The 18,530-nt window shown below is 47.9% G+C and overlaps 1 long non-coding RNA gene across 2 annotated transcripts in view; it reads left to right on the forward strand.

Moving 5' to 3' along the window:
* Window positions 1–8,134: 8,134 nt before the first annotated feature.
* The window catches only part of LOC139263745 (uncharacterized), a 46,539-nt gene continuing 36,143 nt past the window's right edge, over window positions 8,135–18,530 (forward strand). For both annotated transcript variants that reach the window (XR_011593197.1, XR_011593196.1), the window contains exons 1-2: window positions 8,135–8,150; window positions 15,433–15,549. This is a non-coding gene — a long non-coding RNA (uncharacterized lncRNA). The remainder of the gene's footprint in view (window positions 8,151–15,432; window positions 15,550–18,530) is intronic.

Raw genomic sequence — 18,530 nt, forward strand, 5'->3', positions numbered from 1 at the left:
TCCGCCGTGGGGCGTGAATGCGTATCCATTAGCACCATGTTGGCAATGTGGGGGCAGCCATAGAGCTCATCAATGTCGATTCATGTCCTATGTAAGCAAGGGATGTGGAACAATGGGGCACTTCCAGCGATTGTGCAAACTGTCATGTATTCAACTATCATTGTAACCCATGTATAAGCTGACCTAAGTTGTACACCTTGAGAACATTGACCACAAGGGGGTGAACTTGTGGGAGACACTCCTAACCTGGACTTTCAGGTATAAAAGTGGAAGCTCCACCCACCTTCATCAGTTGAGGTCTTGGTAATAACTGGTCACAGAGTGATCTTCTCTCAAGTATAGGTCTCGTGTGCATTTATACTGTATAGTAAGGACATAACATTGGCGACGAGAAACTGGGATTTAAACCACGCGAGCATGGCCACTAGCAGCACAGAAGAGAGGTACTGTGTTGGTGATGATTGGGATGACTATATTGAGAGACTACAGCAAAGTTTTGTCACTAAGGAATGGTTGGGACAGGATTCGGCCGACAAACGCAGGGCTCATCTCCTGACGGACTGTGGATCCAGAACGCACTCCCTAATGAAGGACCTCCTACCGCCAGAGAAGCCGGCGGACAAGACGTTCGAAGAGCTCAGTAAGTTGATCGGAGAACACCTTAAACTGGCAAGCAGCATGCAGATAACGAGACACCGGTTTTACACGCACCGGCAGCAAGAAGACTTCGTGGCAGATCTCCGGCGACTGGCGAGCCAATGTAAGTTCCCAGATGCCTGCAGAGCGGAGATGCTGCGAGACTTTTTTATTGAGGGCATCGGGCACGCTGGGGTTTTCAAGAAACTGATTGAGACCAAAGACTTGACCTTGGAAGCGGCGGCTCTGATAGCCCAGACATTTATCACAGAGGAGGAAGAGACCAGAATGATGTATGACAAAAATCTTGGCTCAAATGCGGCAAACGACCAGGGAGTCAACATTGTTAACGCAGCACACAGTTCTCTAGGCAGACAAGGGCAATCAGACATGCCCCAGCATGTAGTCGAACACAAAGGGGGAATGCAACAGAGACAATGGCTAGCTGAACAGCGATTCATGGCATCGCAATGGACAATGCGGCCAGTAATGGGGCCATCAACATCTGTTAATGGTGCGCTTAAGGACAGTTACAGAGACAGTCAGAGACGATCGACTGGTAATGGACCTTTTGTTTCCAACAACGGGGCCTCCAGCTCAAGCTGGAGGTGTGGAGGCAAACACCCAACCAGAGCTTGTAGGTATCAGCAATATACCTGCAGAAACTACAACGTCAGCGGTCATTTGGCGTGTATGTGCAGGAAGCCTGCAGCCAGGTTGATGTACAAGGAGTACGGGACCGATGTAAGCCCTACGAGGCCAAGTGAATACTGGGGGAAATCGCTGGAAGCTGAAGTTCAGCGAGTTCATGTGGAGCACATATACAGTTCATATACCAGGACGCCATCGATAATGATGAAAGTGCTCCTCAATGGCATCCCAGTATTAATGGAGCTAGACACGAGGGCCAGCCAGTCCCTGATGAGTATCAAACAGTTTGAAAGGTTGTGGGTGTCCAAAGCCAGGAGGCCAAAATTATTGCCGATTGACGCACAGCTACGGACATATACAAAGGGGATCATTCCGGTGCTAGGCAGCGCCACGGTAGTCGTGACCCACAAAGATTCGGAGAAGAGGTTGCCACTCTGGATTGTCCCGGGGGTGGTCCCGCACTACTAGAGAGGAGTTGGCTTGCTGTCATGAACTGGAAATGGGGCGATGTCAATGCAATTTCTTCTGTGGAGCGAGTATCATGCTCACAGGTCCTGGACAAATTTGACTCATTATTTTAATCCGGCATCGGCACTTTCATGGGGGCCAAGGTAGTGATTCACATAAACCCGGATGCCAGGCCAGTACACCACAAGGCCAGAGCGGTGCCATACGTGATGCAGGAAAAGATAGAATGCGAATTGGACCGCCTGCTGAGGGAAGGCATCATCTCGCCAGTTGAGTTCAGTGACTGGACGAGCCCAATTGTGCCGGTGCTCAAGGCGGATGGGTCAGTCAAAATATGTAACGATTACAAGGCCACCATCAATCGGGTGTCACTCCAAGATCAGTACCCGCTACCGAGAGCAGAGGACCTCTTTGCGTCGCTATCCGGTGGCAAACTTTTTTCAAAATTGGACCTGACCTCAGCTTACATGACCCAGGAGCTGGCGAGTGAGTCGAAGAAGCTGACCACCATCATGACACACAAGGGGTTGTTTGAGTACAACAAATGTCCGTTCGGGATTCATTCGGCCGCCGCGATCTTTCAGCAAAATATGGAAAGCCTTCTCAAGTTGATTCCAAGGACGGTGGTTTTTCAAGACGACATCCTCATCACGGGTCGCGATACTGAAGAACACCTCCACAACCTGGAGGAGGTGCTACGCAGACTGGACCGGGTAGGGCTGCGACTGAAAAAGGCGAAGTGCGTCTTCTTAGCTCCAGAGGTAGAATTCCTGGGGAGGAGGGTAGCAGCAGACGGATTCAGACCTACTGCATCCAAAACAGAAGCGATCCAGAGACCCCAGACCCCGTAACACGACGGAGCTGCGTTCGTTGCTGAGGCTCCTGAACTATTTTGGTAACTTGCTTCCCAAATTGAGCACGCTGTTAGAGCCGCTATACGTGCTCCTACGCAAAGGTCGCGATTGGGTCTGGGGGGACAGACAGGAAAGGGCTTTTGATAGAGCACGCAATTTGTTATGCTCCAACAAACTGATAACATTACATGACCCGTGTAAGAAACTTGTTTTAACGTGCAATGTGTCGTCCTATGGGGTCGGGTGTGTGTTGCATCATGTGAATGCCAATAGTCAGTTACAGCCGGTAGCTTATACTTCAGAAGTCTGTCACAGGCAGAAAGGGGCTATGGGATAGTAGAAAAGGAAGCGCTAGCATGTGTATATGCAGTAAAAAAAATGCACCAGTACCTGTTTGGCAGGAAATTTGAGCTGGAGCCAGATCACAAACCCCTAACGTCCCTTTTGGCCAACAACAAGGCCATAAATGCGAATGCATCGGCCCGCATACAGAGGTGGGCACTCACGTTAGCCGCCTATGACTATACAATTCGGCACAGACCAGGCACTGAAAACTGCGCTGATGCACTCAACAGGCTCCCACTAGCCACCACTGAGGGGGCAACTGAGCATGATGCTGAGATGGTCATGGCTGTTGAAGCTTTCGAAAGCGAAGGCTCACCTGTGACAGCCCGTCAGCTTAAAGTCTGGACAAATAAAGACCCACTACTGTCTTTAGTTAAGAAATGTGTCCTGAATGGGGACTGAGCAGCCACGTACAGGGCATGCCCTGAGGAATTTAAACCGTTTCATAGGCGCAAGGATGAACTCTCGATTCAGGCGGATTGACTATTGTGGGGAAACCGAGTAGTCGTGCCCCAGATGGGCAGAGAGGTGTTTATCAGAGAATTTCACAATGAGCACCCGGGCATTGTCATGATGGAGGCAATTGCCAGGTCACAAGTTTGGTGGCCAGGGATAGATGCAGACCTGGAACTTTGTGTTCGCAGGTGCAACACATGTGCTCAGCTGGGCAACGCACCCAGGGAAGCCCCCCTTAGCCCCTGGTCCTGGCCCGCCAAGCCATGGTCACGCATCCATGTGGACTACGCAGGTCCTTTCATGGGAAAAATATTTTTGGTTGTAATAGACGCCTACTCCAAATTGATTGAGTATGCCATTTTATATTCAAGCACATCCTCTGTCACGGGAGAAAGTCTATGGGCAATGTTCGCCGCCCATGGTTTACCGGATGTCTTGGTCAGCAACAATGGCCCGTGCTTCACAAGCACTGAATTCCAGTACTTCATGGCTGGCAATGGAATCAACCATGTCAGAACAGCACCATTCAAGCCGACCTCAAGTGGCCAGGCGGAACGAACAGTGCAGATAATCAAACAGGGGATGCTTAGAATCCAAGGGGGTTCCCTACAAAGCCGCTTATCATGCCTCCTGCTGGCCAATAGATCCCGACCACACTTGCTCACAGGGGTTCCACCCACAGAGCTGCTAATGAAAAGGACACTCAAAACCAGGTTATCCCTTATACACCCCACTATGAAAGAAATTGTTGAGAGCAGGCATCAGTCACAATGTGACTACCATGACAGGAATGCGAGGGCGCGATGTATTGATGTCAATGACCCTGTTTTTGTTCTTAATTACGCTGCAGGGCCCAAATGGCTTGCAGGCACTGTGATTGCCAAAGAGGGGAATAGGGTTTTGGTAGTTAAACTTACCAATGGACAAATCTGCCGCAAACACGTGGATCAAACTAAAAGGAGATTCAGCAACCCCATAGAAGAAGCAGAGGAAGAACTCGACATAGAGTTTACTCCACCACAGGTGACCGAACACCGGAACCAAGTGGAGGAGAGCCCAGTCACTGTGGGCAGTCCGGACAGGCCTGAGGCACCGCAAACAGCAGACACAAAAGCCAGTGCCCAACAACCGGAGCCCCAACTCAGGCGCTCTACAAGGGAGCGTAAACCACCAGAGAGACTTAACGTGTGATCCCAATAAGACTTTGGGGGAGAGGTGATGTCATGTATTCAATTATCATTGTAACCCATGTATAAGCTGACCTAAGTTGTACACCTTGAGAACATTGACCACAAGGGGGTGAACTTGTGGGAGACACTCCTAACCTGGACTTTCAGGTATAAAAGGGGAAGCTCCACCCACCTTCATCACTTAAGGTCTTGGTAATAGAGGTAACTGGTTACAGAGTGACCTTCTTTCAAGTATGGGTCTCGTGTGCATTTATACTGTATAGTAAGGACATATCACAAACGATCTCTGACTCACCACATGGCAGAGTCAGGAGAGGACGACCGATCCAGCGATGATCACGATGAACGAGCAGGAGAGGCAACTGAACCTGAGGATGAAGATGAAGTATATAGGATAGACACCTTCACCATCAAAAGCCCTCCGATAATGTTAAAAGTTGAACTTAACGGCACTCCAGTCTCCATGGAATTAGACATGGGGGCAAGTCAATCAGTTATGAGCCAGAAGGCATTCGAGAGGCTGTGGAGCGACAAAGCACAGCGACCCGAGCTGATCCCGATTTAGGTAAAGCTGCGCACCTACGCCAAGGAACTGATACCAGTTATTGGTAGTGTGGACATAAGAGTATCTCATGAGGGAGCAGTGCACGATTTACCACTGTGGATTGTTTCAGTTGATGGGCAAACGCTGCTTGGCAGGAGATGGATGGGGAAGATTCGATGGAACGGGGAAGACCTCTGCGTAACTTCTCCGGCGAACAAGGTCTCCCCTTCTCTAAGGCTGAGCAAACCCCCACCTGCAGCTGAACCAGGCATCGAAGTGCAGATCCATTTGCAGATCCCCGAGGCACAGGTTGCTCATCACGACCACAAGGAGGTGAAGATCAACCGAGCAGCGGTACAGGCGCAGTATCCACCACCCAAAGCCGACAACCTCTTCGCGACGATGGAAGAGGCTCCAGTTCGACCATGTGGAGTGGGACTCCGGCCGAAATGATCCGAATGCATCTTCCCGACGCCAGAGGCAAAATACCTAGGGAGGAAGATCACGGCAGTCGGCATCATGGACACGGACGAGAGGGCGTCCAGATCACAGGACGAGAAGGCATCCAGACCACGGGACAAAGGTACGTCAGACCACAGAACGAGAGAGCGCCCAGACCACGGGACGAGAGAACGTCCAGACCACGGGAAGAGAGAGCATCCAGACCACGGGAGGTCACTGCAATGGAATGGAGGGATGTGTCGCCCAGCAAGGAAGACGACTGGGTTTGGGGCAAAGTTAAAGGGGCGGCCACTGAGAAGGCCAGGAACCCACTACGCTCCAATAAATTGTGTGCACTATGTAACCCTTGTGAACGGTCTTTCACGGCCAATGATGTACCATTATATGGGGTTGGGGGGACCTTACAACAAGCCAAAGTAGCGGGCGAATACCAACCGGCCATATATTTATCTGACAAAGTATTTGTAACAAGTGATGTGTTATCACACGGGGTCGGGTGTGTTGTACAGCAAGCCAAAATAGCAGGTGAACTCCAACCAGTTGTATATGTATCTAACAAAGTATTAGTAGCAAGTGAGATGTTACCGCATGAGGTCGGGAGTGTTGAGCAGCAAGCAAAAGTAGCAGGCGAGCTCCAAACGATTGAACATGTATCCAATAAATTAAACAAGGCAACAGCCTGTATTCACGGGACTAAAGAGATGTACCAAAGAGTGTCCCAATATGTGCTCGAGTCAGACAAGCTGCTCATCCCACAAGTTTGGGAGAGCAGAGGCACCATTATCGATGCGTTGTTTCGAGAAGGTCTAACACTTCTGTGCACTGTAACATGATCCGCCACAGGCCAGGCACTGAGAACGGCACTAATGCCCTCAGTTGGCTACCGTTGCCCACCATTGGGGTGGAAACGGCGCAGCCTGCAGACCCACTCACAGTCGTGGAAGTGCTAGAAAGTGAGGGGTCAACCATAATGGGCCCCAGCTTAGTACCTGGACCAGCCAGGACCCCACATTAACGTCTGCCAAAGGTGACCTGCTAGACGGGATGTGGCAAGCTATCCAGCGCAGAGACGAAAGACCCATCCCTAAGTTGCAAAGTAAGGCAGGGAGACTACACACAGTCGATGGTCCGGGGCCCCCATATTATGGCCCAGGATCCACGGGGACCACTAGGCCTCCGCCACTACCGAAAGTCTCAAGGCCATTGCGGCCATCCTGGGCTTGCTAGACCTGAGGGTCAGCGACAATAGTTCGGAGCAGGCAGCCCAAATCACTAAACCTAGCACCACGAGTGCCACGGTAGACTTCCTACAGATCTGGCTATTGTGGGTGCTACGCAGTCACCAGACAGAGTCACTCAAGACCGAGCCATCAGCAGAGAATGCACCATAAGTGTACGGCCCCTCCACGCGACATCAGAACAAGTGATGTAGACCATAGTTAGGGTCCCAGTTGGGCCACTAGCAATGCATTAGCCAGGGGGGGGGAATGGAGTGTATGTGATGAAAACGGAGCATTTGATTGTGAAACTGTGTACTGGGCTAACTAGTAAAGCATTTGGACAAGACCAAACTGCAAACTACAGATAACCAGGAACCACTGTGAAAGTCCTGGCCCCCAGCGACCCACTAACATGACCAACCTTGCCATCGACCACGAGGATGAACCCACCATGTCAGGACTTCAACCTGGGGACCCAGGGCACCAGATCGCCTCAACTTACAAATAACTTGCACATAAGACTTTGGGGGAGGGGCGGGGGGGTGATGTTATGTATGTATGTAAACCGTCCCAAAATATAAGACTTGCCACTAGGGAGCACACCTGTGGGAGACCTAAGGGTCACCTGTGCACCCTGGGGCAAGCAGGTATAAAAGGGGATTCACCATGCTGCTGCTTCTCCACTCTGGAGTCTGAATAAAGAGACCAAGGTCACAACAGTTTGAGCTTGCGGTATAGTCCTGTGGATTTATTCTGAACATAACAGCATGCATGCCTGTTCTGCAGATGCACTCAATGCTCTGAGACCAGACATTAAAATGTTGGACGAATAGACCATTTTACCTGCAACATTTTGTATTTCTGCTAAATTAATCCTGTGATCTGTGTATTTAAACTATTGCATACACATATAAGTTAATACAAACAGCGGTAATGTGTTTGCGACTGTTTTCTGTGGCTGTATTTCGTTGAATGCGAAGCTTGTTGAATTCCCCCCCGTCCCGTGTTGTACGACGCGGAGACATAACGTTTCCCAGTTCAGATACTTGTGGGAGAGTCTGGCTGGGAACTCCCTCCGTCCCAGGAGCAGGGGGAGGGGAGGGGGAGGCGGAGCCATGACATCAGTAGATTCCTCTTCAGCCGTGCATGTGTTTGGCGAGAGAGTAAAGAAAGGATAGGGAGGGCTGCCCACTGAGAACTGCTCATTCAAGCACTTGGATTTCTTCGAGCGAGCGAGCTGCAGGAAGGGAGGGCATGGACCAGGAGTGAGCAAGCCAAGCCCCCTCCCTCCCTCCCTCCCGCACACCAGGAGCACGGAAAGTAGGTGAGCTTGCAGTGGAGGACTGGCACAGGATACAAAGGCATGCACAGGCAGGGGAGATTTATTGCAGCGATAGTGAGGTCGGGAGTGTGGGAAAGTGAGAGCGGCAGAGATTGGGAATGTGTCAGGAGCCCAGAGGGGTTGCCCGGGAGACTGGGAAGTCGGGGCTATCCGGGAGGGGAGGGAATGAGTGCAGTGTGAGGTCTATCTCGCAGGGTTTCACCCCGGGGTAGCAGCACTGGGAATGTTGCGCTCCGGCTGTTGAAATTACAGCCGAGTGTGGGACTACATAAAATCCACCAGTCACAAAGTGGCAGGAGATTGAAGGCTGGGGAGAGAGGGGAGGGGGAGAGAGAAAGTTACAAAAGCAGAGAGGCGGTGGAAAGTGTTTCTAGTCAGCGCTTGCTGAGGAGTCACAGCAGAGACTGCTGCTGCAGCACATTGAGGGAGAGCCGGCTCCGATGTTATCAGGGGCTCACTGCAGCCAAGGGGCTAAGATGGGGTGAGTGTACAAGAGCAGACGGGAGAGTTGCAGCCCAGGAGACTGCTAGCTATTCTCATGGTACCGAGTGGATGAGTAGGGGCGACTTGCAGAGATCTTTGTACCTCCTGAACTTGGCTTGAGCCTGCCTGGGAAGTTTCAGGGGAGGGGTACTAGGTCCCTGTACCGGCAACACCAAACGGGGCAGGCCAGTAAAAGCGTTTGGGTCCGAGATCCCTAGCATTTCCCAGACCTACAATGGAGGAAACGGAGAGGGGAGGGAAGGGGGGGGCTTCCCTTTCATCTGGAGACCTGAACGTTCATTGAAAAATCTGCTGCAATCTGTTCCTTTTGTGTGTGTGTGTGTGCGCCACGATTCACCCTGAACTAATGCAAGCAGAGAATGAATGCGATCTGAGCGGTGAAGGAGGGCTACTTCTGACATCTGCTCGTTCCCTGGATTAGGAGCCTAGTTTAAAGTGGGCTGTGCACCCTGTTTTGCGAGAGGGGAAAGAGGGAGCCGTACAGTGAGCGAGTTATATACCAGGACAGTACCGGGGAGGTCACAGAGGCTCATCCCGTCTCTGGGGCACTTTCATAAAATGCTTCTGGGGTGGTCCTGTTAGATGTGGAGGCTGCTCTTTCGTCTGGAAGGAGAGCGCCCTCCGCTATAAAACTGTTTAATGTGATGCTTCGATTCTTGCGGGGTCTGGAGATTGCAAAGTCACTTTTAAGGAGTTAATTTGATTGCTGACAGTCTAGGAAGAAGATCAAAGGGTAATTTGGAGAGAAAAAGCACCGCTGCCTGTGAAGAAACTTCTCCCAGATAAGGAAGCGGAAGATCAAAGATCTCCAATATATACTTGTTGGACGTGGAGTTCCCTGGTAATTAACAGCAGGTTAATTTTTGATCCACTGGCAGCTTTTGTGCCCCAGTCATTAATCCTGTGGCGTGAATGTAGACCAGATCAATAGCGGACTGCCTAGCCCAAACTCTCATTCTCCACAGGGAATTGAAAAGCCCATTCCAAAAGTGTATGCACAGACAGTTCCCATTTTAAAAATATTCGTTCCTGGGATGTGGGCATCGCTGGCAAGGCCAGCATTTATTGACCGTCTCTAATTGTCCTTGAGAAAGTGATGGAGAGCCACCTTCTTGAACCGCTGCAGTCCGTCTGGTGAAGATACTCCCACAGTGCTGTTAGGGAGGGAATTCCTGGATTTTGACCCAGCGACAATGAAGGAATGGCGATATATGTTCAAGTCAGGATGGTGTGTGACTTGGAGGGGAATGTGGAGGTGATGGTGTTCCCATGCGTCTGCTGCCCTTATCCTTCTTGGTGGTACCCCGGCATTGATTTTTCTGCGGCACTGCTTCTGCTGCCGTCGCCGCTTTGGGGCTATATTGATGTTGATGACGGAACGGATTAGGCGGTGGTTTGTTCAGCAGTTGTCAGCTCATGGCGTGGGTGATGCGCATATATTTGCGATCCCTAGTTCGAATGTTGATGTAGTTGAGCAGGTGCCAGTGTTTGGAGCAAGGATGTTGCCATGATGCCTTGTACTTGTCCCTCTGGCGGAACAAGGTGTTAGTGATGACAAGGTTGTGTTCTAGGCACTTCGTCAGGAGCAGGGTACCACTGGAGTTGGCTCTCCCTACCCCCTCTTTGCCGATCACGCCTCCCCAGAGGTCTGTGTCCTTACTGACCCTGGCGTTGAAGTCACTGAGGAGGATCACTTTGTCATCGGTAGGGACGCAGGACAGGGATTGTTTGAGGCTGGAGTAAAATCCTTCTTTGGCCTCATCTGTTGCATCAAGTGTTGGGGCGTACACACTGATCTGGCCCTCAAATCTGGCACCAAGCTTATGGTCTACAGGGTTGTAGTGTCGTGATACCTGCCCTCCTCTATGGCTCAGAGACGTGGACCATACAGTGGACACCTCAAATCGCTGGAGAAATACCACCAACGATGTCTCCGCAAGATCCTGAAATACCCTGGGAGGGCAGATGCACCAACGTTAGTGTCCTCAATCAGGCCAACATCCCCAGCATCGAAGCATTGACCACACTCGACCAGCTCCATTGGGCAGGCCACATTGTTCGCATGCCTGACACAAGACTCCCAAAGCACGTCTACTCAGAACTCCTACACGGCAAGCGAGCCCCAGGTGGGCAGAGGAAATGTTTCAAGGACACCCTCAAAGCCTCCTTGATGAAATGCAACATCCCCACCGACACCTGGGAGTCCCTAGGCAAAGACCGCCCTAAGTGGAGGAAGAGCATCTGGGAGGGCGCTGAGCACCTCGAGTCTTGTCGCCGAGAGCATGCAGAAAACAAGTGCAGGCAGCGGAAGGAGCGTACGGCAAACCATACTCCCTACCCACCCTTTCCCTCAACGCCTGTCTGTCCCACCTGTGACAGAGACTGTAATTCCTGTATTGGATTGTACAGTCACCTGAGAACTCACTTTTGGAGTGGAAGCAAGTCTTCCTTGATTTCGAGAGACTGCCTATGATGATGAGATGGTACATACTGCAGCCACTGTGCGCCACTGGTGGAGGGAGTGATTGTTTAAGGTGGTGGATTGGGTGCCAATCAAGTAGACTGCTTTGTCCATCGTGTCGAGCTTCTTGAGTGTTGTTGGAACTACGTTCATCCAGGCAAGTGGAGAGTATTCCATCACACTCCTGACTTGTGCCTTGTAGATGGTGGAAAGGCTTTGGGGAAGTCAGGAGGCGAGACACTCACCTCAGAATACCCAGCCTCTGACCTCCTTCATTTGCCATGTTATTTATGTGGATCAAAGGGTTCAGATGACCGCTATAATGTTATCTGAACCCTTCAATTATTGAGGGGCAGCCGTTTCCATGTTTCCATTGTTCTATTTACCTGATTCTCCAATTATCAGATCTAAGGTATCACTTTTCTCCCAAATCTGCTTGATTTCAGGTGGAGTTCATAAATTCAAAATGAAGCAACAAATTCCTTAAACTTTGCACAGACTTGACAGAGGATGTGGCAGAAGTACAAAGGATTTTATTCACTTTTTGAAAAGAAAAGGTTCCACCAAGACCCTATCCCATTATCCCAAGCAGCTTTAACGTTACATTTATATATATTAAAACCGTATTCTGTTAATTCTGAATACATCTGCAGGGTAGGGATTCAATGTTTAAAAGATGAATTAAAAAAATCATTGAGAATGTTCCCATTGCCCACTGGATAACTGCACTTACTGTGTTATGGCGTATACCAAGTAAGTCCCAGATTTGATTTCTGCTCTCTGCTAAGTTAGTTGGCCTCAACTGAGGTGGCAATGAAGAGTGCAGTGGAAGTGGGAGAGAAAAATAACTGGGGTTTATGCTCCTGGTCTCTTTCCAGTGACACATAGAAACATAGAAAATAGGTGCAGGAGTAGGCCATTCAGTCATTCGAGCCTGCATCACCATTCAATAAGATCACGGCTGATCATTCACCTCAGTACCCCTTTCCTGCTTTCTCTCCATACCCCTTGATCCCTTTAGCCGTCAGGGCTATATCCAACTCTCTCTTGAATATATCTAACGAACTGGCATCAACAACTCTCTGCGGAAGAGAATTCCACATGTTAGCAACTCTCTGAGTGAAGAAGGTTCTCCTCATCTTGGTCCTAAATGGCTTACCCGTTATCCTTAGACTGTGACCCCTGGTTCTGGACTCCCCCAACATCGGGAACATTCTTCCTGCATCTAACCTGTCCAGTTCTGTCAGAATGTTATATGTTTCTATGAGATCCCCTCTCATCCTTCTAAACTCCAGTGAATAAAGGCCCAGTTGATCCAGTCTCTCCTCATATGTCAGTCCAGCCATCCGGGGAATCAGTCTGGTGAACCTTTGCTGCACTCCCTCAATAGCAAGAATGTCCTTCCTCAGATTAGGAGACCAAAACTGAACACAATATTCCAGGTGAGACCCCACCAAGACCCTGTACAGCTGCAGCAAGACCTCCCTGCTCCTATACTCAAATCCCCTAACTAAGAAGGCCAACATGCCATTTGCCGCCTTCACCGCCTGCTGTACCTGCATGCCAACCTTCAATGACTGATGTACCATGACACCCAGGTCTCGTTGCACCTCCCCTTTCGCTCTTGCTAGAAGTGTAAGTATGTGGACATTTGAATGAGAGAAGTGAAATCTGAAATAATGCTGGAAATGCACACAGATCAGTCAGTATCTGTAATTAGTAAAGACAGATTGCGATTTTTCACGTGCATTTTTTTTACCAGACTCACTGGGGTCTGATGAAAGGTACACAGTCAAAATATCATAATTCTTCAGGTATTTGCAGATTAACAAAATGTGGTTTTAAAATATATAAACGTTCTGTTTTTGAATGAGAACAGATTGGATTCAGCTCTCATGCTGTTATGCGTGAAGAGGTGGTCAGTTGTCCCCCCACACCCACAAACAAAGAATGGCCACTTAGGCAGTTACAGGAAGATCACCGCCATCCATGAATCTGTACTTCATCATGTGTCATGGTCTTCAGGAGAATGGAGTGGAGAAAACTGAGGGAAAAATGAAAAGGGGTTGAGTCATTTTAGATGATTCATAGTTGATTAGCAATGACTTTACCATATTGGTGTGTATTGTGATCCAGCTGGATATTGCAGCTCGGACAGTGCTGTTCATTGATGTTGCACAGCTCTGGAATGCCACTGACAGAAGTGAATTATCACACAAGTGAAGGAAGGTGGTTGGTAAGACATTGCCACTGCTACATTATTCCGCTTGTGCTGTAAGGGTTGTTGGCTTGTGTTTCAAACTGAGCCGATAACAAATGCATACAGGTAACTGGGGCTGTACTGATTGGCATAAGATAAAGCTGAGTGCTAATAGAGGCAAGTAGCATTATTAAATCCCTGATGTATCAATGTTTGCAATTCATTACTGCCAGTAAACACTGATATAAATTGAAAAGCTGTCTTCCATCAATGTAACAGCTGAATAACATTTTAAATGGTAGTGATTATAATGGGAACTTGCACAGCAATAAGAAAGGAAAATTAATGCGAGGCGACAATCTGATTCTACTGGGATGTTCAGGAGTGAGTGTGCCAATAATTTTACAATGTAATTTTAACTGTGCAGTACTGTACTTCAATTTAACTGCAGTCTGTTATTTAGTAATATAATGTACATAGAAACTCATGTTAACTTTAATTTTTTTGAAGTCAATGTTTTGTAGGGTTTGTGCAATGGAGGGAAGGGTGGGGAAAATCATTCTAGGTTCTGTGTCCCGTTTGCTTTCCAATGACCTTTACTTGTGCATATGTGATTGAGGCGATGATTAGGAGGAGGTGAGAAAATTGGAAGAAATAAGTGAGGGTTGTCAGTGCTTTGGAATTGAACATTTTCTAATCAATGCGCTTTGTGTCAGCATCAAGGGCTCCTAGGTCAGTTATAGCATGGGTTTGATGGTGAGTAAAACTGTATTTAGGTTCAGCAATATATCTTGCCCTCAGTTTCAGAAGACCAAGTACTCCTACACTCATGTGACATTTCCATTTCTTGCATCACTCCTTTCTGAATGGACAGACCAATATAGTGCCAATAGTTTACTTTTGAAAAGTGCTAACATAGATTAAACCACAGCAAACCTCTCTCCACAGAAAAGGGTGTTTCCATTAGTACCACATGGGTAGTCTTTGATCCATCACATGCAAGTTTCAAATCTTTTCTGAAAGAGCGGGACTACAAATGGAAATTTATTGATTTTTGACTCCAGGACTGTAATTAGTGTAGAATTATAGACAGTTTTATTTGTATGCTCATGCCAGAAAGAACTGGGATGTGACTAACCACATAAAACTATTTTATTTAGGGCACTCACTTAGAAGAATGTTTTCTCGTCAGCCTGTTGTCCAGCAATGACATTCTCATCATAATGGGCACAAAATTATCTGAGGTCAGTTTTAGTAATCCTAATTTCTACCCCTGCTGATGTCATCTTACAGCACAAACTGGGATTGAATCTTGGACTTTCCACACAGCGCAGAACATTTACCAATAGAGCCACCAGGGCAGCTTGAAAAATAAGGATATAAAAACGAGGGGCAGGAAAGGAGCAACTGATCCATGAAGCCTGCCTGATACTGAGATAGTGCAACCTACATGTACCTACATCAACCTGACACCACGTCCTCTGCCGCCCCCCTCTCCCCCACCCCCACCACCAATATCCTGGGAGAGGCAAAAAACAGAACATCCCAAGGCAAATTTAGGAACATACTCTGGGAAATTTCCTCTCTGACCCTGAAGGTAATCAAGTAAGCTCCAGGAGACTGTAGTGACCGATACCACTAGTCCCAGTTAACTCATCTAGTTTCCGAAGCCTATCAATAAATAATAGTCCTTAAACTAGATATTGATCAAATGGGCCTCCTCTGGGCCTAATTCCGCCTGTATTCTATTTATTTCATGTAAGTTACTAGCCCCCACCCAAAAGCTGGGCCACTAATTTCCACATTTTTGTTACCTCTTCAAAAAATTCAATCAAGTTAGTGACGTAGAAACATCCTTTCCAGAAGCAATGCAGGCATTCTAGATGATCATACAATGCATCTCTAACAATACCTTCTAGCATTTTGCCTAGAATTGGAGTTAAGCTAATGGGCCTCTTTCAAGCTTACTGCCCTTTTTAAATATAGGCACCAAAAGGACGTCTCCCCAGTCTGTGGAAATAATGCCAGACATCAATAAGCCGTTAAGTTTACGAGGCAGTGGTTCACATAATACAGTCTAACTTTCTTTCAAACTCTAGGTTGAATACCATCAGGGCCTGCCAGCAGCCTGATCTGCTTTGAGACCTAATTCAAGTGAGGACTATTTCTGCATCCACTTCTATACATTCAGTCTTGCCATCACCTCCATGTAACTGGTAATTCAGCATCGTCTTTAGTCATTTTGACATACATTTATACTTTTAGATCACGTGAGATAATAGTATCATGAGATAATAGCTTCTAGATTGCATTTATGTTAAAGTACTGTGGGGCTGAAATTGCCCCGTGTGGGTTTGGGGCGGTCAATTTGATTTACGTGATTTTCTTTTGCGGCAGCATGGAATTGGCCTCTTTAAGTAAAAAAACCATTGATTGCGGTAACGGAGCATTCGCCCGGCGCCGCGCTCAGCACATCGGCACGGTGCAGATGACATCAGCACGCTGAAGCTTCTTTAGTGACGCTCACTGGGTCACCAGGGAGGGTGTCGGCCGGGCCAGCGGCCTGGCACCCAAGAGGGGGTGCCAGTCTGCATGTTGGTGGCCCAGCCACACCATTGTTGGGCCGACAGAAAAAAGATGGCAGCTACCGCGCTATCACCTCCGCTTTGAGGGCAGCCGGGGGCACCACAGCTTCTCGCACCACATTGACCTCGCATCCCGTGGGGGAATTTCCTCCGAGGGGCGCTAAGGGATCGGCACTAGGCGATAAGGAGTCGGCACGTACACCTATGACATCATCGCTGTGCATGCTCCGTGCCTGTGCGCTAATTGTGGGGGGCGTGGCCAAACCACTTTTTACGGCGGTGCCTTGGGGGCAATTCTGGGGGGGGGGGGGGGGTGGCGTTGCTCTGGCCAGCACGCCCAGGCGAAAACTCTTTAGTGCCTCCCGGAGGCGCTAATGGGCCTTTCTGAGAGGGACAATTTTGGCCCCTATTTGTAGAGCATAACCAGAGGCATATCCAATATGTCCATATGTGTAACACTGAAAAGGCCTCTGATGTCGTCATCAGAAGAAAGAAATTGCGTTTATATAACGGTTTATCACATCTTTCCAAAATGTCCCGAAGCACCTCACATACAATGAATTACTTTGAAGGGAAGCCACTTATGCAGATGAATGTGGCAGCAATTCTGTGCACCGCAACGTCACACAAACCGCAAATGGATGGATGACTAGCTAACCTAGTTTGTGTGGTATTGGTTGAGGGGAGGACCTATTATCCAGGACTACAAAGAGGCTCGGTGTAGGACAACGATCACTTTCTAAGCAAGCATGCAAAATTTATTTATATTTCAGTGGCGAGAAGAACAGTGGCAAGCTGCTAGGATTTTTCCTCCTGAGGACATTGAGAGGACCTGCTGGAGAATGCTCAACGGCAGTCACCATTGTCGCTTTGTGCCTGGCTGCTAATAGGCTCTATAGAACATTTTTTTTGGCTTACTATACTGCCTGCATAATCTGAAGAGATCTTTCCTTTCAATTTATTACCATGTACTGTGTTGCAAAAAAGTCATGTTAAACACCGCCAACACATAAGAGATGTAGTCGTGTTTCCACAGAGACTGTGCTCTGATTCGGGTTCGCAGGTAGACATAAATTGAACATGCAGTGGCTGCATTTATTTCTTCTGTTGTCTTGCCTTTTATCATTGAAGTACCAGGCTAGGATATGCACTCTGCTGTAGATTTGTATTTGAGCTCTTTACAGCAGCCTTGTGCAAATCTGCTGACATATGTCAGATCTGGTAGGTGGAGTGGGAGCTTGCACTTGGAATGGGCAATGCCTCCCTGTTTTATCTGGCTGTTGCTCTTCAAAGTTGCTTCAAATACTTAACGTTGAGGCTGAAACTTGGGAAAGAATGACAGTGTATCATTTAGTGCTGTGATGATTAGCTGCATAATTGTTTAGAGCTGTGTTTACTCTTCATTTTCTGTTGGTATATAGGCCATGTAGATGACTCTTTAATCAGAGAGAGGGCTAAGGAGAAACATATGTGAAGCCTTGAAAGAACGTGGACCAAAATGCTTCAGCACTCCTTCTGAGCTACTGAGAACCATTTTTCTTAGGATGTTAACAAAACTTTAGTTCGTCAACAAATAGTACTAAATGGCCAACATAAATCTTGCTGCAATCTTAGAAATAGAACAACTGCTAAAACAGATGCAGCACAATTTAGGTTTAAAAAGATAAGTTGATTGAAACCTCTTGGAATAGAGAATGGTAGAAACAGTTGGTTATGACAGGCAGTTGATCATGGGACAATGATTCACTGGCCTAATCTGATTGAATAATTGACACCCATTTTGAAAAAAAGGCAACAAGAACTTCAAGCTGTCGTATTTGTTTAAGAACATAAGAAATAAGAGCAGGAGTAGGCCACCTGGCCCCTCGAGCTTGCTCCACCATTTAATAAAGATCATGACTGATCTGATCATGGATTCAGCTCCACTTCCCTGCCTGCTCCCCATAACCCTTTATTCCCTTATCGCTCAAAAATCTGTCTACCTCCGCCTTAATTATTTTCAATGACCCAGCCTCCACAGCTCTCTGGGGCAGAGAATTCCATAGATTTACAACCCCGAGAGAAGAAATTTCTCCTCATCTCAGTTTTAAATGGGCGGCCCCTTATTCTGAGACTATGTCCCCTAGTTTTAGTTTCCCCTATGAGTGGAAATATCCTCCTGCATCCACCTTGTCTAGCCCCCTCATTATCTTATATGTTTCGATAAGATCACCTCTCATTCTTCTGAACTCCAATGAGTATAGGCTCAACCTACACAACCTATCTTCATAAGTCAAGCCCCTCATCTCCGGAATCAACTTAGTGAACCTTCTTTGAATAGCCTCCAATGCAAGTATATCCTTCCTTAAATACGGAGACCAAAACTGTACGCAGTACTCCAGGTGTGGCCTCACCAATACCCTGTACAGTTGTAGCAGAACTTCTCTGCTTTTATACTCTATCCCTCTTTAAGACATTACTGACCATCTTATAGGCAAATTTACTTGTGAAATATGTAATGTTTTGGTGAAATGTATAATTTTTTATGTCTTTATGGTACAAACCTTATTTACAAAGCTAGAAATGTCATTTACTGAGGAAAAAATGGTAGTCAAAAAAATTAGCATTTTTTT

Source organism: Pristiophorus japonicus, chromosome 1 (genome assembly GCF_044704955.1).
Source record: "Pristiophorus japonicus isolate sPriJap1 chromosome 1, sPriJap1.hap1, whole genome shotgun sequence".
In the NCBI taxonomy this organism is placed as follows: domain Eukaryota; kingdom Metazoa; phylum Chordata; class Chondrichthyes; family Pristiophoridae; genus Pristiophorus; species Pristiophorus japonicus.